Raw genomic sequence first — 25,583 nt, 5'->3', positions numbered from 1 at the left:
TAGTCCAAACCCCACAGGACAAGCAATGTTCAAGGCCACTTTTCTGAAAAGCTGTCTAAAGAAACCACAAAAACAAGGAATATATCCAAATCCATAATTTAAAAAATAAACATTTTTTAACAGAATAAGGAATTTTCTATGAAAATACTACCCGGCAGAAAAGAATTCCTTCTTGGGTTTAAGGATCCTTGGGGTCCGGCTTCAACCTTGCCTACCCCGTGAACTATTCTCCATCTTTCAGCACTTCCATGTGGGGCACAGACACAAGCTCTAGAAGAAAGAGCCCTGCACTACAATCAGCAATTCTCTACCAGCCTGATGCATTTACTTACTGTGTGACCATTGAACCTTTCTGTGTCTCACTCATTTAAGCAAAATAATTCTACTTCTCATCCTTGCTTGCTCCCCGCATTGCCTCTGGAACTTGCCCCCATGCAAACCAGAATCATCTGAATAATAAGGTACCTTCTGAGTTGTTGTAAACGTCAAATTCAATCATATCACTAAGACTCTTGACACCATAAATGAGCACACAAGCAGGCAGTCTTATGCTAACTAGTACAAATTATCCACACTAACTCTGCCCAAACCACAACACCAGAGTTGTCACTCTCTTTACCCTAAGATCCCAAATTACTAACTCAGCATTAATTTCTTTCTGCCCTGTTTTAAACATCCACAGAGGTGCCTGTCATCCCCTCTTTCTTGTTGACAAATTATGCCCTCGGAATTCTACCCTATTACTTCTAATGGCTGAAAAGGACACCTAGGTTGTTTTGTCCCTCTCTTCAAAAGTATGGTCAAAGTTACACACACAGATATGAAACTGTCAAGAATTTTCTTACTCTTGCTGTTGTCCTTCGTCTGCTGGCTACTTGGCAATTTTCTATTCTTGGTACATTACTCTCAACCCTTTATTTATTATTTACATGCTCTCCTTTACTCCTTACAACTCTGTGGGGTAGGTACTGTTTTATAGATGAGAAGAGCAAGGCTCACCGAAGTTGACAAATTCCCCCCCAGACCACACTGCTAAGCCAAGACCAGAGTCCCAATCAGTCTGGCCCCAGAGCCCCTGATCTTAACCGGGCTGCAATTCTGTCGCATCCAGTCTTGGAGGCAATCAATCACCTAGCCCTGAGCCTGAAGCCTACAAAGGAGTAGGTCTAGTCAGGAGCCATCTACATACGATTGCACTTATGTATGCCGCACTGTTCCAAAAAGACAGCATTCATTTGCTGCAAGTCAGTTTAAAAAAAAAAAGTCTAGAAGCATTAAGTGAGCTAGAAATGAGACAAGTGCAAAAGGCATCCCTTAAACCCTATACGTCCGCTACAGCTGAAACATAAATTTGGTTAAGAGCTTGTAAAGGGGAATCTGAAGTACTACAGAATTCCATGTCTATCAGCCACAAACCTACCAAATACTCAAAGGAAATGCCTTTACCTCTGATTCTAAGTCCCAAAAGCAAACATATTGCCGTCCACACTTGCTATCATTCTACCCCAAAGCACCACCACATACTCCCTCTTCCTCAATAGCCCAAACAGCCTCTTCTGATACCAAAGCTTGGTTTGTAGCAAATGGTTCTCAAAGACTCTCTGGTAAGAAGTCATTAAAAACAAAAAGCCAGGAAGTTCTGATTCTCTCCCACTGACAACATGACAACTTGGGACCCCTTATCCACAAAAGCAGTGGTTCTGTAATGTGAAAACGGGTAAGGGGAAACCTCACTAAAATGGAGCAGGGAAGCCAGAAAGGGGAGCCTGGTCCACTCAATATCAAATTACAGGAAGAACTGCCAATTACAGGCCCCAACAGAAAAGATGGACATTGCTTCTCCCACAAGGAATCAGCCAGCCTTGCAACTCAGCCAAAGAGAAACCATCATCACCCTGAACTCCTGCTTCTCTCCAAGGGACTCTGGTTCCAAACAACCCCTCCCAACTTCCTCCTCCTCCTCCATAAACTAACATTTCTCTCCTTCTTTTGTGGAACTTGTCTGCCCCAGGCTGCTTGTCCCAAATGGCAATTCTCTGCTATCCCCCAATAAACCCATTTTGGTGGTAAAATAACTAGCTGTTTTAATTCTTTTAGGCTAACAGTAACATTTCACGAGAATGCCACGCAGCTGCAAAGGGAATGAGTGAAAGGGTTCCAACTGATTTCTCTACCCTAACTGGTCCGAAACTGGACAAGACTCGCATCACTATTCCCTGTCCTTCTCCGACGTTTACAGCTAAATCATCTCATATTGCCTTCTACCACAAGATGAATTTATCAAGTTTGCCCCTTACTTTCCTTCCTAAAGGAACAATTATCAGTGAAAGTAAAACTCGGGATAATAAAGCTATTAAACAAATATATACAGAAAATCTCACTAGAAAGGAAAAACAGCAAATTGAGAAAACTGAAACTAACTGAAACAACTTATAAACAGCAGCAAGAAAATACTAGTGACTCAAAGCAGCTACGGAACTATGCTAAATGGACTTCAGTACTCTATAACCAGAATTAAAGCTTTAAAATAAAAGCTTAAGGTGTAGTAATCATTTCTGCATCTTGGGGAAAGGGAAGGGAAACAGATCAAAATGTTCTGGTCAACTCAAGCCACCCTAGACTTCTATACATTCAACTATTCAAAAATTTGCTGTAACTAGTTAATTGTCCATATCTAGACCACTTCAAAAATTCTGAGAACTCGAATTTAAATTTAGTTTGCTAAATCTTATCACTTATTTTAGCACTTCGGTGAGAAGACTAGGATAAGTCAAATTCTACTCAATTTAGGAAGATAAATCACATTCCATTCCTCCCAGATGAGGGGTTCCTCATTTCATTAACAATCAATGCCTATACGAACAAATGCAATCTTTAAGAAAAGAAATTCCAAAATTACTAGAAATAATTTGAGGCTGACACTAGAAAATTGGGGGGGGGGGATGTGAAGAAGCACTAAACTATATGAAATCTGACACTTAATAATATTTGAATGCTAATTAGACCTACAAAAGAATATGAAATCTAATGCTTGGCCAGTTTTATACAAAGCCCATTGAGAGAGTATAATGGCATTCACTGAGATTCTTTCAGATGTTCCTGACAGAAATGGAAACTGAACATATTTTTAACCCACGTTATGCTACAGCACCTCTGAGAAAGCCCACTTCTAGACACATTCATATTAATGAAGCTATCCCAATACTCTCCTAAAAGGAAAAGTTTAAGAGGCTTTTTTTTTTTTTACATAAAATCTTATATACCGGAAAGCCAAAAATACACAGTAAGAAATTACTGGCAGTGCAGACATCTCCAATTTTCAGCATCTAAGGTTTCAGAAATGCAGTCAATCTAGAAATCAGCTGTTTTTCACCATGATTTGGTTTCATTTTTTTTCTGGACTCATTCATTCCTTTTCAATGTCAGTTCATTCATTTCTGATGACCATGCATAATCGGTGTTCACACTAACCATAAGGAATGTCACCTCCTGGTAGAAAAGGGTCATTGCAAGGGTATATATCAGGTCTATAAATCACTGGGGGGTGAGTTGCAAGATAGTCATGTTTTTCTTTCTTTTTTTTTCTTCCAGGAATTCACAAACACAAAATATAATGGTAAAATACACAAGGAGACCATGTATGTGAGATTATGTTGTATGTGCAAAACAACACAAAATATAAATGTGTCCTCAGTAAAGGAGAAATACTATTTTCAACCTTATTTCCTACCCTTGGCACTTCAACATTTGTCTAGACCCAAACTTCTCACCTATATAATCCATGGAACATTAAAATATTTGAATTTCATTTGTCTGCCATCCAAAATTACTCAACAAAAGGTAAGCAAGAAAATGATTATAATTAATTTACTTATAATGAATCATCAGTATCCTTCCCCTTTCTCTAACTTGGGTATTTTATTTGCTTTTGTATTTTAATCTAGTTTCTCCCTTATTGTTTTTTCAGGGACTAAATATCCATTTCACATTCAAAAGACAGCCCCAGACAATCAGCATCGTAAAATTCCATGGTCTAAAACACAATCACAGACATCAGATAATTATCATTTTTTAAACAATTTTGAGGTTAAATCCTACCTAGACGGAAGCAGATCAACAAAACTGACAAACCTTCAGACTGACCAAGATAAAAACACTACAAAAAACCTACAGATAAGATTCACTCATGAATACAGATGCAAAAATCCTCAATAAAAGATAAACACACCAAATCTAGGAGCATATAAAAAGGATTATATACCCTGAGCAAACGGGACTCCCAGGGGAATGAAAAGTTGGTGTAACCTCCAAAAATCAATCAGTATAATACAAAGTATTAATAAAGGACAAAACTAAATGACCATCTCAATAGATGCAGAAAAAGTATTTCACAAAATCCAACACTCATTTGTGATTAAAAACTCCCAACAAACTTCCTCAACCTAACAAAAGTGGTCAACAAAAGCACTACAACTAACATCATACTTAATGGTGAAGGACTGAATGCTTTTCCCCTAAAATCAGAAACAAGGCAAGAATGCCCACTCGTAGCACTTCTATTTAATACTGTAATGGAGGTTCCACCCAGAGCAACAAAGCAAAAAAGAGAGGAAGGGAGACCATCCAGACCAGAAAGGAAGTAAAACTGGCTAATCAATTTCATCACTAGAACATGACATGATCCTATATGCAGAAAATCCTAAGGAATCCACAATAAAAACTGGAACTAAAACACAAGCTCAGCAAGGTCGCATGATACAAATCAATATACCAAAATCAACCACAATAACCACAAAGAGGAAAGATGGGGGCGGGGCGGGGGGGGCACAGCCCTGGGTGGCTCAGTCAGTCAAGTGTGCGACTCTTGATTTCAGCTCAGGTCATGATCCCAGGGTCATGAGATCCAGCCCTGCGTCTGGCTCCACACTGGGCATGGAGCCTGCTTGGGATTCTCTCTCTCTCTCTCTCCTTTGCCAACCACTCCCCTCTGCCCAGCTCGTGCGCACACACATGCTCTCACTCTCTTTTAAAAAAAAAAAGAGAGAGAGAGAAGCAGCATAAGGAGCTCCTTTATAGTGAGGAAACAGTCATGAGCCTTAATGTGGTGGTTACATGAACTATACATGTAATTGTACAGAACACAAATGAGTGCATGTAAAAAGTGGTGAAATCTGCATAAGGTCTACAGACTGTACTCTATCAGCTTTCTGGTTCTGATAGTGTACTGTCACCATGGCGGTAAATCCAGGTGAAGAGCACACAGGACCCTTCTGTGCTACTTTTACAACTTCCCAAGTCTACCACTGTTTCAAAATGAAAAATCATTAAAAAAAAATCAATTTTTTCTACACAAGAGCAACAATCAAAGATGAAATTAAGATCCCCGAGGTGATTCTTTTGTGCACGTTTGCGGCCCACCATCTTATTTTTTCAAGACCTCAAGAACAGAAGTTGCATAAGCATATGATATACAACTATTCCAAACTGTGAATTGGTAAAGTTCCCAAGCTTGTGTACACATCAGAATCATTTAGAGATCATTTAGAAATTTCAAAGCCTATGCAACACCCCAGACCCAATTAAATCACAATTTCTGGGACAAGGACTTAGGCACTAGTATCTTTATTTATTTTTTTAAAAAGATTTTATTTATTTATTGGAGAGAGAGACACAACGAGAGAGGGAACACCAGCAGGGGGAGTGGGAAAGGGAGAAGCAGGCTTTCCGCTGAGCAGGGAGCCCAATGCGGGGCTCGATCCCAGGACCCTGGGATCATGACCTGAGCCAAAGGCAGATGCTTAATGACTGAGCCACCAAGGCGCCCAGGCATTAGTATCTTTAAAACTCCCTGGGTGAACCACTGATGCAATAATTCTCTAATTTTTGTTCAGGACTTCTTACCATCTAAAACCCCAAACTGCAGTTGCTCATAAGTTACATTTATCAATAGTCACCAAATACTAGAAATTAAGACAGAAACCTTTTAAATATTTATTAAATCACTGAAAAGGACAAAATAAATTCATTATGTGTTAACAAATGCATCTTCAAAAAAATAAGTCTTTTTCTCAAGACAAAAAACTGTTGGCACCATTATATTTTTACAAGTTCCTTTAATGTCTGGCTTAAAAGAAGGAAGCTGGATTTTCATTCTGCTTTCTGAATTCATTCCATTGTGATACATTGTTTTGACCGCAGTATACGAAGACAATTCAGTCTTACACAGATACCTAGTTGGAAAGAGGAGTGTTTAACAGTCTTTTCAGGTAACTGTGGCTCTGTCACGTAGCCTCTGAAAAACCCATTGTATGCTCTGAAATAATTAGAGTAAAAAGGGCAGATAATGTTTTAGTATAATTATGAAAATAAGTATGACCTCGATGACCCCTTAAAAGGTCCTGGAGACCCCCAGGAGTCCCTGTACTACACTTAGAGAACTGCTGGTATAAAGTATAAAAGAAAGGAGGATTAATGAGGTCTGCGGCTGTCAGAGGCTTTACAGAAAGGCAGGACTTCTACTAGAAAAATTAGACGGGAAACGGGTGAAGAGCTGGCTCAAAAACCATGTTGATTTTCCCTGAAAAGATTAACACTTAAAAGTGAATTGGATAAAAACTAGACACTAGCTGAAAAGGAAAACTATATCCAAACACTAGTATAAATGTGATATTTAAAATAAATCCAGCTTGAAGGATTATCGCAAAGTGGACCAATCCAGGGAACCACCACGGGGGTCGTGAAACAGGGCAATGCCAGCGCCCTCGGAAGTGCCCTTCAGGCCCCTCTCAGTTACGAATCCCTTCTTCTTCCCCCAAAATAATCACGTTCCTTGTTCTTGACACCCCTTTAAAATTTTATTTAAGCAAAATTGTACAGTCTGGACTCTGCTATGTCTAGCATCTTCTACTCAACATTAAGTTTGTGAGATTATTACTGCTGTTCTATGCAGCTTCCATTTTTTCATTTCTGCCACTGAATAAGGTACAAATACACCACAACTTGGGATATATCTAAATGGGGCTATTACAAATAACGTTACTGTGCACAGCACCTTACACGCATAGTGGCACAGGCCTGCACGCACAGCTGTTGAGTGTATACTCAGAGGACCAAGTCCGGTTCGTAAGGTATCTTCAACTTCAGTACAACCCCCGCCAGTTCTTCAACACGTCTGTACCAATTTACACTCCCATCAGTTAGGACGTGCATTCCAGCTGCTCCACATTCTCCACACTGCGGACTGCCAGTCTTTTCAATTTTAGCTGATCCGAAGACTGTGGTGGTATCTCATTATTATTTAATCTGCACTTCCTGATTCCTGAGTTCAAACTTCTCATATCTTCATTGGCTAATTGTACGTCTTCTTCAAAAGTGCAAGTTCAAGTCTCTTACCCATTTATCTATTAGATTATCTGGCTTTCTTATTGATTTCTGCCAGTTCTTTAAATTTTCTAGGTAGGAGACATGTCAGTTCACATGTGATTCAAACATTCTTTCCCAGCCTATGGATTATTTTTATAATCTTAATGGTATATTTTAATAAACAAAAGTTCCTAATATTAACTTAGTTCAACTTAGCATCTATTCATTTTATAGTTTATGTCCTGTTTAAGAAAGATTCTCCTACTCTTAGGCCATGAGGCTTTTCTATATAATTTTTTACCTTTCACCTTTAAATCCACAGCTATCTGGAATTGATTTTTGTGTATGATATAAGACGGGTCAAATGTAATTTATGGATATCCATCTTAACAATCACGCACCAATTATCAAAAAGACCATCGTTTCCAGACTGTTTTGCACTTAACATAATCAAATATCTATACACGTGTGGGCCTGCTTCAGGGCTTTCTACTCAGTTTCATTAATCACGTTTGCCTACACTTACACATGTTAATACCCACACTGCTTAAACACTATCGCATTATAGTAACTCTTCATATTGCATAAGGCCAGATATGTGTCATTCTTCAAGAGTGTCTTGATACTCTTGGCCCTCTATTTTTCCATATGAATTTTAGAAACAGTCAATTTCCACTGCCTCCCACCAAAATTTTCAGGCTATGGTCTAGGGTTGGACAGAGTCCATGTATTGATTTAGAGAGAACCGACATCTCCATAATATTAAGTCTTTCATTTCATGAACATGATATAGTCTCCCTTTAGTTACCTTTTCCTTAAATTCTCTAAATATTTTATAGTTTCCGACACAAAGTTATTATAAATTTCTTGCTAGTTCTATTCCTATATATTGGGATCTTTAATGCCACAATAATACTTTTGTTTATTTCATTTTCCAGTTGCTATAGAGAATTCAACAACCATGCTAAACACACTTCTAAAGTCCAATGACTTTGGATGTTTCTATATACACAATAGTACTACTTACATATATTGAATTGTTTTCTTTTCTTCTAATTCTTAAACCTTTATTTTTCATATCTTACTGTACCGGCTAGAACCTAGAGCATAATGGTGAATAAATAACAAGCATCCTTATTTCACTCCCAATTTCAGAAGATAAGCATTTCATCATTTAATACCATTAATAGATTTGTTGTCTTTGCAGATACTCTTTCTAAGATTATTCTTTCCTAGTTTGCTTAAAAGTTTTTCATCATGAACAGATCTTAAATTTGAGTGTTTTCTGCATTTACTGATGATTGTATAGTTTTTCTCCATTAATATAATGAGATATATTTGATTTTGAATATTAAACCCACCTTGCATTCTAGAATAAATGCAAAATGCTTGTATTATACCCTTTAATATTGATAGATCTAATTGTTATTTTTAAGGATTTTTGCAAGTATGTTCATGAATGACACTACCCTGTAAGTTTTTTTCTTGTAACATCATTGACAATACTTGATATCAAGTTTATGTGTATCTGGCAAGACTTCCAGGCTTAGAAGACTTTGGCCACCTGATTTCAAATCTCCCCATACAACCTCCCTCCAAAACATCTATAAAGAGAGCAAAAAAATCCACACATGACCCATGCCTTCATGCATTAATAGGAGGCAGAATAACTGCATTCCAACGGAACTTCTACCATACAGCACAGCAAGCCTATGGGTGGAGAGAACAGGGCAGGGGCGATTAAATGTTCTGTAAAATAGAGCAGAGACATGTGGAAGACTTAAACGACCCCCAACCCTCTGGAAAAAAAAAGGTCTAAGTCACCGAACACAGACCAAGATTTAGGTCACAGAACTGGCTACAGGAAAGGGGTTTGAAAGTGAGTGGAACCAGGAGTTGTGGCCTTGGAGAAGCAATGCTTGTGAGGGAGGATTAGGTATTTAGAGAGTGGCACTTCTTGGAGACATGGCAAATGGAAAGAAAGAAATAGGAGAAAAATTAAGGAACTGCAGAAATGAAAGCAAAATAAGACAAGTCATCCACCCATCAAAACCAACATCATTCGAAAGGAACTTCAGGGAAGAAACAACTGGAAAGAATGCTCTCCAACAAAAAACCTACTCACAAAATAAACAGGATTAAAAAAAATAAAGCCCATACCCACACAAAACTGCTGTTAAGAAAATAAAATGTAAATCAAAGCATTTCACTAATAAAACTCCCCCCCCCCAAAGCAGCCATGAAACCAAAGAAATCTGTAACACAACACTCTAAACTGAACTGAATATCGTCCAACAAGCACGTACAAATCTAATACAGAAAATGGGAACCAAAATGGTGTGAAAAAGAAGTGAAACAAAAGCAAACTGAATTTATTTAGAAATGTTTTAAAATCATATTACAAAAGATTGAATTAAAAGGTGCCCAAAGGAGAATTCAAATGAAAATTTAATGAAAGGCATTGAGAAAAAATGAGAAAACCACCAAAAGAAAAAGATAAAGAAATGAGTATGCAGAAAGGAAGTGAATGAAACAGAAAACAGGCAAAGAAAGTCAAACATCACGTAACTCAAGATACACATACTCCAAGGTACACATACTGAAGACTCTGGGAAAAGATATTTAACATACTGAAACAGAACATTTTAAACAATAATCCTAGACAATTTTCTGGAAATAAAAAAAGACTTGAAGCTACACATTAAAAGCGTCAACTGGGGAAAACTGACAAGAACAAGTAACTCTAAAATGGACCCTAATAAACTGTAAGACTTTAAGATACAAAAGAGATAACTTACAATATCAGAAAGTCAGACTTACACAAAAGTAGCAAATCATTTTTAAGAAACTTCAGAGAAAAGAGCAAAAACAAGGTTTTTATATCCAGCCAAGCTGTCCTTTGAGTATCAAGGCCTTGAAAAATACTCAAGCAAGAACTCACAAAACACTTACACATGCACCCATCCTGATCACCCTTCTCAACTCAGGCTCATCATCTGAATCACAGACACTCCAGAATGATTTGAGAGACTATTTTCTCAGTTCTTCCAAAGATACACAACTGATACACTTCTAGATGCAGAGGAAAGAAGTTAATCCGTTACAGTCAATGGATGTGTTATGGCTTGAACTCCATCTAAACAAGGCAGTTAGTTAGACAGGGGCTGGAGGCAAAGGTGGTGATAATCAAGTGATACATTAGAAGCCTGAAGGCACAACACCCTAGCCTTACGGCTTCCAACACCCGGGGCTGATGGACCAAGAGCTGCGGGTGCAGAACATGCACTCTCCCCTTCAACCTCTGCCCAGGGTAACCTAGAGTATCATTATAATACGTTTACATTGCAGTTTCAACTCCCACTGGGGGAAGATGGCCATGACAGTTCTGGCAAGAACCTTGTAGGGCCAAAAACTCCCCCTCCTAACCAGTGAGAGGAGTACTTTAGATGACTGGAAACAACCTCAGTCTGAGACTGCCATCGCTATGACCCATAACCTCTGCAAACATGAAAAGACACCACTAACCCCAGTGCAGTTGAAATTCCCGGCCTGCCCACTCTTCCATCTTGAGTATACTGTCCTTAATAAACTGCTTTATGCTTGCTACTTTCCTTCTCGCTGTCTTTATTCAAGTGTGAGTCCGAATCCTCACATAAAGCTCTCACAGGGAATCTAGGAACTGAGATCTTCATTCACACAATGCAGACTCTCCCCCGGTAATAGAATGACTGAAGAAATTTATGCAAAAGGACGGATGAAGAAGTGAACAGTTTATGTATTTAACTGTAGAACTAAAACTAAAAACAAGACTGGGGTCATGGGCACAAGAATGGTATATAAACCTATTTATGACAAAGTAGAAAATTGCAACTGAAATAATGGGAACATAAAAGAGAAAGAAAAAGAACAGAATAAAATCACTATTACGTAGGTAACAGGTGATAATCAAAAGATGCCATTTAAAGGTGACACAGAAGACAGTAAAAGGACAGTTTAAAAAATGGGAAGGGGATTAAAGGTACTACAAATGTATATAATTGAGAAGTAACCACTAGAACAAAAATTTTGTCCTTCCTAGATATGAAAGGAAGTTTTTTTTATTAAACTCAAGGAAAATACACCTAATAATGAATGAACACAGTAAGTATGATACAGACAATAATTATATCATAGATAATAACAGAATTGAAAACAAACATATCAGTTATAACAATAAATGTGAATAAGCTTAACTTGCCTACTTAAAAAATCTTCAAACTTGCTTAGAGAGAGCAAAGGCCAACTCTATGCTATACATATGAGATGACATATTTAAAATGCAATGATTCAAAAAGGCTAAAAATAAAGGGATGCACAAAAACTTATCAGGCAAATGGAAGCAATTAGGTTGCAATCATACCAGACAAAATATAATTTAAGACAAAAAGTATTTGAATGGATAAATGATAAAAGCTATTATTTCACAATGAAAAAAATGTTACTAACATCTGTAAACCAAATAACAGAAACTATAACCAATCCAAGAAGAAAGAAATAGAAATTCTCTATAAATAAGAGACAGACACCACTCAGTGCACAAAAGAGGTCAAGGGGAGAAAAATAAGTAAGGACTAAAAGTAAATGACCTAGGGTCACCTGGGTGGCTCAGTCGGTTAAGCATCCTGCTTCGGCTCAGATCATGATCCCAGGGTCCTGGGATCGAGCCCCGCATCTAGCTCCCTGCTCCGTGGGGAGTCTGCTTCTCCCTCTGCCTCTGCCCCTCCCCAAACTTGTGTGCATGCACTCTCCCTCCCTCTCAAATAAATAAATAAAATCTTTTTTTAAAAAGTACCTAGAGTGGTCAAATTCATAGACAGAAAGCAGAATGGTGGCTCCCAGGAACTAGGGGAAGGGAAGAATGGGGAGTATTCAGTTGATACAGAATTTTGGTATGGGGAGATGAAAATACATAATTTCCTCCAAAAAGGATTAAGAAGCCCTCGACAAAATTCAACATCCATTCCTAATTTTGAAGAAACATCTCTTGAATAAATAGGAATGGAGGAATACTCCTTAATATGACTTTGCTGAGAAAGAGAGAGAGTGTGTGTGTGTATACAGGAGAGCGGGAGCACCAGCATCTCCCTGGGTCAAAACCAGAGGCAGCAGTAAGGCCAAGAACCAAGCAAGGATGCCCACTACCTCTTCTACGATTTAACACTGTTCTGGAGGCATTCACCAATGTAGTCAGACAAGAGGAAACAAAGATACAAACAATGGAAAAGGAGAAATAAAATTCTCTACTGCCTGATGACATGACAGTAAACGTGGAAAACCAAAAAAAAAAAAAAATGATGAAAATAACTCAAGAAAGAGAATTCAGCAAGGCACCAGTATATAAAATTAACAAACAAACAAAAATAGCCTTCATATACACAAATAATAACTGGTTAGAATGTGTAACAGAAGAGAAAACCCCATTTAAAACGCAACAGAAAAGAACACAAACTTAGCAAGAAATGTTCAAAACTTATATGAAAAAAATCTATAGATTCACACATTCTTAAAAGGCACACAAAGTGAGACTTCAGGATCCACCATTCTTGGCTGAGACATCACAACTTTATCAGGTTGTCAGTTCTCTCTAAATTAATTTATAAATATAATGCAATTCCAACAAAAATTACTCAGAAGCTTCTTTATGGAGCTACCCAAGTTGACAGTAACACTGAGTGAGGAGGAGCTATGAAGGAGAACTAGCCCCACCGAATGTTAGAACAAAGCTCCATGAGTAAAACTGCGGTAGTAGCACCTGAAGAGGCAGAGATCAAAGAAATGTAACAGAAAACCCACAAATAGACCCAACCTACGCATAGAAATCTAATATATAACAATGGTGGCACCTCAAACGAGTTGAGCAAAGATGGATTTCAAAAATGCTGGGCCAACTGAACAGCCATTTGGAAGAAGATAAAATTAAAGTCATTCCTAATACCATATACCAGAATAAACTCCAAGTACAGCAGAAATCGAAATGTAAAAAATGAAAGCTACCCAAGTTCTTAAATCACTGATGCAGGGAAAGGTTTTCTGATCTTGACTTAAAATCCATACCCATAAATTATATGTGAATTTTTGACTGCCCAGAGGTTGGCACCCCTAACCCCATGTTAACGGTCAACTATATTTCCTCTGGGTTTAGTCTGCTTTTCTTTTCCTAACTGCTTGAGATGGATGCACGGATCACTGAATTTTTTTCAGTCTTTCTTCTTTCCTACATATATTTACAGCTATAAACTTCCCTCTAAGTATAACTTTAGCCGCACCCCCCAAATTTTTATATGCAGTATTTCTATATTAATTCTGATCAAAATATAATATACCTTCTATGATTCATGGATTATTTAGAAACAATTTTACTTTTTTTGCTACTGATTTTATTTTAACTTAGAGAATACTGCTCTGTTTGACTTCAATCCTTTGAAATATCCTGAGACTTGCTTTTGTCCCACAAGCTGATAGCCTGGGTGAATGTCACACACACTGGTAAATACTATGTCTTCTGCCGTTGTTAAGGGCAATATCTAGGCGTGCAAGGCAAGCTTATTAATTGTGCTGTTCAAATCTTCTACATCCTTACTAAATTTGGTTCACTCTGATACAAGACTAGTGTAAAAAATAATTAATAACCCCTCTATAATTGTGAATGGATCTCTTTCATCACCCTATTTCTTTTAGAGCCTGTATTATAATCACTAAACTTCTCTTCAGATGATCTAGACACTCTACAAAAGAGAACAGAAAGGTGAATAACCTTCTTGACGCCAGTAAAAATGGCGGCAATTTTTTCAGACAATTATTACCCAAAATGTGTTCATATCGCCTATCTCAAAAATAAAAATCATCGTTATAGACATCCTCCAAGGTTTCACTGGGTCAGAGCCAATAACTCCGACAGTGGATCAATTTGTTTAATTACTCAGAGGTATATTGTGCAACTAATTCACGCTGCAGGGCTCATGGGAAAGGTTACCAATGCTCCACAATACATTCCATAGATAAATTACTGTGACTTTTCTATAATTTTTCTGAACCAAAATTGCCTTGGTCCTGCTCTCTGGCAAAGATGGCAAAGATCATCCCTGCCCTTTCAGCGCCCACTGCATTGGATCCCATTGAGGCCCAAGGCAATCTTAGGATCAGTGCTCCAGACAGCGACCGTTACAATCTGAAACCCACTGCCACCTCTGCTCGATGGCAGAATTCTGATGATCTGTCTGTTCGTGCAGTCCTTCCAAGAATCTCAGAGCTGGGGTACAGAAGGGGCACCTATGCAAATCAGTCTTCATCAGTGTCCTCCCATTTTCTCAGGTCGGGGTGTCATCTCCCACTTGGATCAAGCAATCCCGAGACACCTTTTGCTTTCCCATCTACAGCTGTACACCACGGTGATCTTTTTACATGTCTTTCTCAGCTGTTACACTATCAGTCCCTCAAGGAAAGGCACCATTTGATTCATTTTGATATCCTCAGGATCTAGCAATGTCTAGCAGGCAGACACAGTCTCTTTGTACTCTCTTTCTTGTCCCCTACAGTCTATTCTCTACACTGCATTCCTAGTGATCCTTTTAAAATCTAAGTCAAATGGTATCATTTCCCTGCTCAAAAACTTGCAGTGGCTTTCCAGCTCACTCGGAATAAAATCCAAAGTGCCACCGTAGTCTCCTGGACCCTACATGATCTGGCCCTTCATTACCTCTGAACCACACACACACACCACTTACTCATACTACCCTCCCACCACCTCAAGGGCCTTTGCACTTGCTGTTCCGCCTTCCATAAGGCTCTTACCAAAATATTTGCCTGACTGGCACACTCTTTCACCTTCACCACACCTCTGTCAACTGTCACCGAGGAACACCTTCCCTGACCACTTCCCTTACCACACTATGACAAATGGCAGTCCCTGATACTGTCTCCTCTTGCTTCTTTATTTTCTCTACAGCCCTTTTCATTACATATACTTATGTTGTTTACTTATTGTCTTTTCCCTGCACTAGAATGTGATCTCCGTAAGACAGGGCAGAACCTCACCCTCCAGAACAGCGCCTGGGATTTTTTGCTCTAAAGAGGATAGTGAATATTTTGTACTTGGCAGTTTAGACAGTCCCTGTCGCAACTACTCAGCTCTGCCTTATAGCAAGAAAGCAGCCACAGACAATACACAAACGAGTTGGCAAGCCTGTGCTCCAATAAAATTTTCTTTACAAAATCAGGCAAAAGGCCAGGTTTGGCCCAAAGGCTACTGTTTACCAACCCCTGTTCTGGAATAAGCTTCGCATTACTTCAACTCTGAATTAATCAATCATTACTCCGCTCTTGGTCTCTAAAGCTACCCCTTAATTGACAACATAAAATACCAGCATTCCAACCTCATCAGAAAAGGTAACTCCAAACCAGCTTCTATAAACCTTTTACCAAAAAATCCAGTTGAAGCTAATTATATCCCTGAATGGTTACTTTGACAGATATGCGATGTGTTCATTCTTACCACTAGAAAGTACATAAACCGTGTTAGCCTGACCCTCTGCAGAAATGTTTTTATTAAGTTGTGTTTTAACTTCACTTAAAACCAGAAAAGAATGAGCCTCATAAAAACCACATTCTAGGGGCGCCTGGGTGACTCAGTCGGTTAAGTGTCCAACTCCTATTTTTTTTAAGATTATATTTATTTATTTGAAAGAGAGAGAGTGAGCGAGAGAGAAAGCACGAGCAGGGGGAGGGGGAGAAGCAGACTCCCTGCTAGCAGGAAGCCAGACATAGGACTCGATCCCAGGACGTTGGGATCATGACCAAAGCCCAAGGCAGTCGCTTAACCAAGTGAGCCACCCAGGCGCCCCAAGTGTCCAACTCTTGATTTCAGCTCAGGTCTTGATTTCAGGGTCGTGAGTTCAAGCCGTGCAACTGGCTCTGCGCTGGGCGCGGAGCCTACTTAAAACAAAAACAAAAAATAAAAACCACATTCTCTCTGCTGCACATCACTCACTACAGCTTCCAGCTTCTTGTATTTGTAAGCAATACAAAACCCTAAGTGTGAGTTCAGGGAACATACTAAGGAAAGGAAACTGGTATGTTTTTATGGATGATGAAACCACAGCATAGAGCTGAGGATGCTTCCCCTTCTTTCTGGCCATCAGGACACTCAGCCAAGCTCTAGTCTGCAGCCTGGTTATGTCACCAATATCTATGTCTTCTCTTCTTGGGGGTTCAGAGCCAGCCTACGTTTGAGTACAGCCAGTGGGATGAGAAGCCATGTGTTGCTGGCCAATAAAACCTCCCACAGGACTTGGCTCTCACCCTACCCACCTACTGAACTGAGCAGGAGGAAGTTCCCACTTTCTACTGGAGGCTGAGTCACAGGTGGAAAGAGCCTGACTACCAGAATGGCCCTGTGGAAGACCACCGGATGAGGACCCCAACACTGAGCTTCACATGGGTAAGCAACAGATGTTCTTCTGTGCTGAGTCACTGAGATCTTGCATTAATCTTAGCTCTCTACAAGTAAAACACTGACCTGGGAGGCTGGAACCCTGTTCAAAGAATAGGTTTTACTGTTTTCTTCATGATCTTCATATAGCTTTAATTCTCATTACTTATATTCACCTTCATTATTATGAGTATTTCCTATAAGCTAATTCAAATCTTTATGTAATGGGGGACAAGCGACAAGCCTCTACTGTTTGTGTTCAGTAAAACCGTAAGCATCTCAAACAACAAAAATCTCAATAAATACACTTGGACAAACATATATTTGGATAAATATAAACATTCAAACAAAACCTTATTTGTAACTTTCACTTATACACAGTTGATCTAAACTGTATCAGGGTCCAGAAGGAAAGAATACTGGGCAAATACTAAAATGTGGGGCAATATATTTTGTATCAAATGGAATTTGACAATCATTTGAAACCAAAAGCCTAAGAAATGAAACCACACATTTCTAAACTCCTATCTAGGAAGAATAAGTAACCATAAATGTAGCTTAAAAGAAAAATTGTTCTAACCCCTGTAATACCTAAATTCCCTATATAATTAATTCTATCAAGTGATGCTATGAGGCTTTGTTGTTTCTGTGTTTTTTTTCTTTTTTGAGTAGTATGGAAAAACCTAGACATGTCAGAAATGGAGGAACTTTTTAATTACTCTGTGTAATGCAAAAGACAAACAGTGTACAAGCTACGAAAATTTTAACATAACTCAGCTATGAACTTCATTATTATTGATAAGACTTGCAAGCATTCAATATTATAATGGCAGCTTTTAAAAAGGGGATGTCTTGGGATGCCTGCGTGGCTCAGTTGGTTAAGTGTCTGACTCTTGATCTCAGCTCAGGTCTTATCTCAGGGTTGTGAGTTCAGCCCCTGCATTGGGTTCTGTGCTGGGCACGGAGCCTATTCAATCAATCAATCAATCAATAAGTAAATAAGTAAATAAATAAATAAATAAATAGAATAATGTTTTAATAATCTTCCTCCCTACGATATCTTAAAGGACAATTCACATTTTAGTAAAGTCTTTGGAAACAATGTTGTTTGCAATGTGTAATTAAAATCTGAAGACTGGTGACTGGGGAATTTAGGGGTTTCTGTGCATTTCTGGTTTTTAAATAGAAAACCAGGATAATTAACTCTAAAAGATGCACAGAACAGGAGATAAAAATTATGGAAAACCTAGAACCAAGACCTGTTTTAAATTCTATAGGTTTGATTATATGCAAAATGTGTTTTTCTATTTCTACTGAAAAGGGACATGTATCCTATATTGAAAAACTACAATATTTCCCCCCAAAATTAATATCTTACTTTTGAAGACATGGAAGACACTTCTGTTTGTTTCTCCTCGTTTTAAGCTGTGAAAAGCTTCTCTCAGAATGTCAGAATGATAAAAATATAACATAAGCTGCTCCCTCTCTTTCTTGCCACTCTTCTGGTTAATGTCATCCCTCTACTGGACTAGATACTTCACTCCCTAAGTGTTTAGACACTGTTCCTTCCATGTACCACAGGGAGCAATTTAAATCCATGAGCCTCTCCATAAGTGTTCATTCTAAACAGCATAGAATATGGCCCCAAATAGAGTTACAAAGTCAATTCAGAGCTGAACTATGCCTGGGTAATAGTTCTAACAAAACTACATTTCAAAACGGGAGGGGGGGCGGGGGGGGGCTGTCATGTACATATTTTGAGGGACTGAAAACAACAGTGTGACATTAATAGTGCAAAATGACTCAGCCCAGGTTTTTAAAATGTCATAGTAGTGATAGTGTTCTGCTTATTCTATGGTCCTGAATCAAAACACGGGACACGTTCAAGTGATGAAAAAATATTTGTTGAGTATCTACTATGTGCAAAGAATACGCCATTTCTTCCATTTACCTGATAAAATATGGCCACATGGATTCTTAGTTCAGTCAATCACATCCATACTTTTATATTGCAATATAATTTCACTGAACTGCTCGTGTGCATGAAATGGATAACAGCACTCAATGAGAGGCGCCAGATGAGCTAAAATGGAACGGCAGCAGCATGGTAATAAAATCTTCAGCAGGCACCGGAGCACAACCCTAAAAATCCCATACGGCTTTCAGTCGCAGTAAAAGGAAGCACTCAAGGATCAGAGATCACAAAGGCTATGGCAAAATGGCCAGTGGGAGCGAAGGAGGCACTGTTATCACTGGCCACTAAGGTTATGACCCAAAGAACAGTGTGCACGTGATCACCATGTTTAAGAGATTACTTAACAAAGCTGGAACACATCTACTAAGTGCTGGCTGTATACAAGGCACCATGCTGTCTGGTGCCTGCCCACAAGGAGTGTATAGTTAGCAAGACAATTTACCTCTGCTTTCCCTCTCTAGGTTTTGAGGACAGGACCTTGGTCCTATCAACGCTGTTACCACCAGTAACTAGAATGATCTGTAGTAGGCATTTAAACATGGGTGGACTGACTGCAAAGAACCGTAAAGCAAAAACTAAAAGAAAAATATTAAAATAAAGAAAAAGTGCAAGAATATACAATACAGCAGAAGACATCTTTAAATCAATTTCAAGACCACTGCTCTGAGAGGTGGGAGGGCACCTTAAGAACAGGCCCAAGGGATAACTCCATAAGCAAAAAACCTCTGAGAAATGATCCCAGACACTGAGCTCAGAGCTGAGGTCCAGAAGCTCCTAGTAGACCTGAAAGAGGAGAAATGACCCTGGGATATTCGAGATGTTTAAAGTTAAAAAAAAAAAAAAAAAGAGCCAACAGAAGAAAAGAGCTAATCTCAAAGAGAAGAGGCACAGATCCAGGGAGAAGAAACAAAAGAGGGTGACTCCAAAGATTAAGGGCGAAATCTGAGTATGGAAAAATTATTCTAATCTAAGGACATCTGCTAAGATGGGAGGATAGGCTCTTGCGCAAAATGAAACTGACCTTGAGGTAAGTAAGCCGCAGAACACTGACAGCAGAAAGCGTCCACTCAGAAAGGAAAACAGGACAGCACAGTCACAGACAATACGACCTTCCGGGGACGCCAGGACCTGACAAAAGGCACGGCCTTGCCCAGGGCGCCCCACCCTGAGAAGGACCAATGAGTCCTAAGAAAAGCATGTCTTAAGAAGAAGAAAAAAAGCATTCTTTAAAAAAAAAAGTTAATAAAATAAAGTCACTGTTAAAAAAAAAATTCACCCTGTTCCAGAGGTCCCTCTCTACTGACTGTCCTTTCCTCCTCATAACCAAGTTTTAGAAAGCACTGCGCACCCTGACTAGCTTCCCCGCCTGAGTGCCATTCACTCCTTAGTCCACAGAAGTAAGGCTCCCCTAAGACCCCTCTTGTGAAAACCAGTAATTAGATCCTAGGGCTAAATCCAATGGAAACTTTGGAACCACTCTCTATCTGGATCTCTGGCTAGCTAGCACCCTCTCTCCCTCTTGGTTCCTTAACATGCTCAAATCCCTCCATTCAAAAAAAAGAAGTACTCCCCCACCTTTACCCAGCCTCCTGGAGCCACCCTTCACCACCACCACCCTTCTTAAGAGTTGTCTACACACACTGGCAATACTTCCTGGCCCCCACTATTAAACCCTCTGGCCATTCCTCTCATGCCCCCATCACCTTGTCACCATTGCCACCACCTATATTACTAGTAACTTCCCTCCTTGTTGATGTTCTCTTGGACCATGGTTTCTGAGACACCATTCATGCCCCACACCCACACGACGATCCTCCTCAGTCTCAACGTGGAAGCCTGTTCTCTCCTGTGTTACCTTTTGAACACAAGAGCGCCTCATATCACATTCTACACCACTCCTTTCTCACTCTGTATACGCTTCTTGAATAACTTTATCCACTCCAACAGCCTCCATTAACAAATACAGGCAAAGGCAGAAGTTCCAGAACTTTCTCTGTTCACTGCACCCTTAGTGTCTCAGGCCAAAAGAAATGCCTGAGTAACACAATCATTGGATAAGTTCAAATACCTTAAGTATTTTTTGCCCTAGCAACTTATTACCCATTTCTTAAAAGCACACTTCAATTGAGAGAAAAGGAGTATCTTTATGTCATTATTAAATAAACCACAGGTATTAACTGAAGGTACGTGTGCACCTGTTGAGCACCTCACAGTTTCTCAAACCTTGGAGCTGGACTGGGTATCACCTCGTTCATTTCCTCTTCCACACTGATTTTCACATGAAATGCAACCACCGAACACCCAGCTTTACAAACATATCATCAAAAGGAAGGCAGCACAACGGACGGTAGAAACTGTTGCCTTCTTTGAGCTAGTATTTCCCACAGGGTTGGACAGATGTTATGTACCGCTGAGCTTCCTTCTACAGTTCAATATCCTGCAGTCCCCCGGTGAGATCACTGCAACACATCAGCACACAGCTTGGGAACTGCAATGGTAAGGACTCTCAGATGTCTGTCTCCAGTCCAGACATCCCCCAACAGCCAGATCCCTAATGTAGCCAACTAAACACTGTGTCCCACAGCCATCTGAAACATAACAAGGCCAAGCGCACCTGTCTTCTTTTCCGCCAAATGGCTGCTCCATAAGTCTCTAAGAAATGAAAAGATAGGCACAAGAAAGGCACCCAACTGGCCAGCTAGGACTCAGCACTGCCCTGAACTCCTCCCTCTCCTAACTCCCCCACCACACGTACAACCCCCAACCAACAACCAAGTCCCAGCAATTCCACCTCCTTGACTTTCTCGCGTTCCACACTTGCTTCCTTCCATCCATTTTCCAAAGCGCAAATCTGATCATGCCCTTTTGCTTCAGAATTCTGCAACTGCTTCCTTTTGCCTATAGAGGGGTCCAAACTCCTTACAACAAGAATCACAAGACCCTAGATGGCTCCACCCCTAGTCTCTTCTCCTGTCTCGTCTCTTGCTGCTTCCCTGCCCTACTGTGCTTGGCCACACCACCATACCTCTTCAGTTGCTCCAATGTACCATCCAACAGCCTTTACCAAGCCTCTCCTCGACCCCAACTCTGACCAATTCCTTCTCCCGCATTTCTCTGGGAGGCTTTTCTCATCTCTCTGAATAGTCCCTAAGCTTGGGTTTGCGGTCATCCTGTGAGCTCCTGTAGCTGACCCCTTTCGGAGCACATACCATACACTGTTAAGTAACCAATGGTAAAAACTGTCTGGAGAACCCAGCTGAAAGAGGAATCTGCCTTGTTTATCTTTGTATCCCCAGAACACAGGAGAAACTCTGAAGTACAGCGAATGAATAAAGCAAGCGAATGAAGAGACGAGGTCATTCATGTGATGCTTCACATCCCTTTCTGCTTACTAACTCCAGCACACCACTGATGGCACTGTGCTGAAATTGTCTGTCTCGGCAGGCTATCAACATCTTGAGAGCTTTTATCTCTTATTTCTGCAATCCCGGTATCAAAATAGTACAGTACTTAGCATGCAACTTCTGAAGAAGCAGCTTCTGAAGAAAAAAGCTGATTGAAAAAATTCTGGAAGGCCACACCCCACCGTATTAGGTGTGGTTACCTCTGGAGAAAGACACAGGACAGGACACCAATAAGAGGAGGAAAAGAGAACTGAGACTTGCTACTCCATGTATCTCCACAGTGATACTCTACTTATTTTATACTATGCCTCATTTAGGTATGACTGGTATACAGTATTCTTGTATTACCAGCATAAAATGTATCCTGCGTAAAGAACCAGCCCAGAGGAATGCATGGACTGCAAGCAGCATTTGGCTCCAAATGCCCAAGAGTAGGTCCCAAGAAACCTTGACCTTAAAGAGAGAAACTGGCTTCTAAGAAAAAAGGACGGAGAAGGTGAGCATCTAAGTCTGTACAGCCATGTGGAGGCAGTCCCAAGAAAATATAAGGAATGACAATAGCATATAAGTGGAAAATACAATCTGTGATTATTCTTCAAAGAAAGTTCTGGGAACTCTAAAAGAAGACAAATTGTACTGGCCAACTAGTACAGACAATTCTTTTAATACTTATAATAAGCAACTGTTTTAATGGAAACATTCCAGTAACCAAAAGGTGACTTGCCACATGCAGGTTACTAGGGGAAGTGTAAAGCAGATCTACAAAGACATGCTGAGAATAGACAGGAGGCTACAGTGTTGGCGTGACCACTTAGCAAAGTGCGTTCCACCGTTATTTTCAGAATTTTTAAAAATAGTGTAGCACATCATTAACTATTAGGTCATAAATTTTAAGGAAACAGATAAAACAATGCTATAAAGCAACTTCATGTCAGCAACTGGAAATAGGAAGAACAATTTTTATATGTAGATAGTGCCAGAACAAGCTTCTTTTCAGTTGGAAGAGAACAGTGAAAAGAGGTCAGACTGTGAATATATAAAGTCAAACTTCCCAACCTAGTCAGCTTTAAACATCCAGAAGGACACAACTTCAGTGAATGCAAATTAAGATCTTCAAAAATGAAGAAAAATAAGCACTATGTGGACGCTATTAGAAAGTAGACCAGACACAGTAAGAACTGCTTATGGGAAAGGTCAAACCCCGCTTTCCTTTGTTTAACCTCTCAAGTAGATAAAAGAACTAGCTTTCAAGAATCACTGCATTGTTTCACTGCTAGAAAAGGAAAGTTGAGTAAAGCATATATAAAAAAAAGAAGCAACCGAGGTTCAACAGAATTTGCCCCAGAGGCAAGAGAAAAATAAGTCAATTTTAACACGTGAACTTAGTTTTGATAGAGACGGAGACATTTTAAGTTTTAGACAAATCTAATTTTTAAAATGAAAAATATTGCAAATGCTTATTAGCCCTTCCCCTCATAAAATGTGGACTCTGATAAAATTTCATGCCCCAGCATACATTTGATTTGGACAGTCACAAAGCAAAAACGGACCTTTTAATTTTCGGTGTTTTAAAAACTCTTAAATTATTGCTGATAGTAAGTGCGAATTTAAAACTGATCCCCAACTGTGAAAGAATTCCTAATACGACCAATAGCGGCTAAGAAAATGAGATGCTCCCATTCATCCGTAAGCCCATCGTTTAGCTTCTTAATAATTAAGAACTCTACTCTCCGCCACGGAACTATCCCTTGCAGAGAGGCTAAACCAAGATGAAATCGCCATTGCCTCTAAGTACCACAGACGGAGAGGGGAAGGTTTTCCACTCGCTGAGCTCTGGCGCGGAGGAGGGCGAGAGGCCAGGCGCCGCGGCCCCCGCCCGCCAAACAGGGAAAAGTCTCCCGGGGATGATCCATGCCCGCGGGGCGGCTCCCGGGCGCTCAGCCCTCTCCCCTCGCCCTGCAGCGCGCCCCTCGCCGGCTGCACGACCCCCTGCCCTGCGCTCAGGGAGCCGAGCCTGGCTCCGGAGGCCAGGAGCCCCGCGGGCCCGCAGCCCCGGGGGAGGGGGTACCCGGCGCAGAGGGGCGGGGAGGGCGAAGCCGGGGAGAGGGCCCGACCCGGGGCGGCGGGCATGCGGAGACTGGGCCACATGCGGGCAGGGCGCGCGGAACCGAGGAATCTGAAAGTGCCGGACGCGGGGCAGCCCCGGGCACCGTGCGTGCGGCGCGAGTGGAGGCCCGGGCGCCACCTGCGGCCAGGATGGCGGGCGTCTGCCCCGCAGCCCGGGGAGCGCGCACCGGGCAGCGCCGGGGCCGAGGGCCGGGGGACGGCGCGGGCGATAGCGGGCGCCGGGCTGCGCAGCGACGGCGGGAAGCCCCAGCTGGCACGGGAGCCGGCGCGGAGAATGCGGCTGGGCTGCAGGGCAAGGCGCGGGGCGGCGCCGCGGCCCGCAGTGGGCCCCGCTGTCCGCCCGAGCGCGCCCGGCGCGATGCAGCAACTTCACTTGGCCACGGGGCTGCGGGGGCCCGGCCAGCGCCCGCCCCTCCCCCGGGGCAGCCGCTCGGCCAGGAGCCAAGCAGCGAAAGGGCCAGGACCGAGGAGTCCGGCCGACCGCAGCCCGCACTCACCGGTCCGCGATTCCGCCCCCGGCGCCGGGGCTGCGCTCCGAGCTCCATCGTCCCGCCGCACCGCGGCCGCCCGGCGCCCCCGCCCCGCACCACACCGCACGCAGCGGCGCCAGCGACGCCGCCTCCGGCCCGGCCACGGCCGCGGCCACGCCCCCTCTCGGCTGGGGGCCCGGCCGGAGCAAGAGGGGGGCTCAGCGCCGGCTCCACCAACCAGAGGCTTCTCACCAAGCCGCTTCACCAGGATTGGCGAGCGCCTCAGCCAATGGGGAAACGGAAGAAGCGCGCAGCGCCGGCGCCGAGGGGCGGGGGGATTGCGGAGGAGGTTGCTCTCACGATCGGTCCTCCGCCCCCGATTCCGGATGAGGCTTTGGCCCGAGTCCCGCTAGAGTGGAGAGGTGGGGATACTTTGGGCCGAGTTTATCATAAGGGGCCCATCCATCACCTTTGCTGATGATGTACCCACTGCAGTCCCTTTGAGTTTGCACCCGTACCCTAACCTTACCTGGGTTTTGACGGCCCCTGCAAAAACGTCCATCTACCTGTAGGTAGTCAGAGGTCTTGCAGGGTTAAGAGTTCAGGCAACCTTGAGAGGATTATAGCCATCCTCATCTGTTGGTTTTATGCCCTTCACAAATCCGTTAGCATTCTGCCTATCCTCACAACCTTCTACAGATTCTTTTTAGTCACCCTATCTCCAGTCTCCCTCTACCCCACATGTGAGAAAATTCACAATGCCTATTAAACATGGCATA

At 41.5% G+C, this 25,583-nt stretch overlaps 1 protein-coding gene across 2 annotated transcripts in view; it reads right to left on the bottom strand.

Moving 5' to 3' along the window:
- WASF3 (WASP family member 3) overlaps nt 1–24,936 on the bottom strand; it is a 122,805-nt gene extending 97,869 nt beyond the window's left edge. For both annotated transcript variants that reach the window (XR_005832252.1, XM_040621701.1), the window contains exon 1: nt 24,832–24,936. The gene's annotated coding sequence lies outside the window, so the exon portion shown is untranslated. The remainder of the gene's footprint in view (nt 1–24,831) is intronic.
- Between the last annotated feature and the right edge of the window lie 647 nt (nt 24,937–25,583).

This window comes from Ursus maritimus, unplaced genomic scaffold, assembly GCF_017311325.1.
Source record: "Ursus maritimus isolate PB19 unplaced genomic scaffold, ASM1731132v1 scaffold_10, whole genome shotgun sequence".
Taxonomy (NCBI): Eukaryota; Metazoa; Chordata; class Mammalia; order Carnivora; family Ursidae; genus Ursus; species Ursus maritimus.
Note: the sequence above shows the minus strand (reverse complement) of the source record. Positions and strands in the feature narration are given on the sequence as shown.